This window comes from Limulus polyphemus, unplaced genomic scaffold, assembly GCF_000517525.1.
Source record: "Limulus polyphemus unplaced genomic scaffold, Limulus_polyphemus-2.1.2 Scaffold5956, whole genome shotgun sequence".
Lineage (NCBI taxonomy): Eukaryota > Metazoa > Arthropoda > Merostomata > Xiphosura > Limulidae > Limulus > Limulus polyphemus.
In genome coordinates, this window is record NW_013671566.1 from 38,092 (window position 1) to 38,502 (window position 411).

Genomic DNA, 411 nt, shown 5'->3' on the forward strand with positions numbered 1-411 from the left:
CGTAATAAATATTTATCACTATAAGCTATGCATGTTTTAAAACACAAATCTAATCTAAATAAACGTTTATATTAAAAGAAATATATAATAACAAATTCGTTACAATACTTAAAACATCGTAATTACAGTGCGATGGCAATAATGACTTTGTAGGAAGAGGTAACGGCGAAATTAGTCGTGGTGTGGTGCTTTCTCCTAGGCGCTTTCAACACCTAACTCTTAATGTCCTTCCACGTTGTTTCACGAGATTAATTAATAGATGGTCATTGGCAGCAATTGAAAGGTCACTGATCAAAGTAGGAAGTTGGTATAACTCAAGAAACGACTCTTCATACCAGCTTTATGGTGTTTATTGGAGTAGAAACTTCAGCTGAATTTATGTAGTATTGCAATAGTGGCTATTTTTTTCTC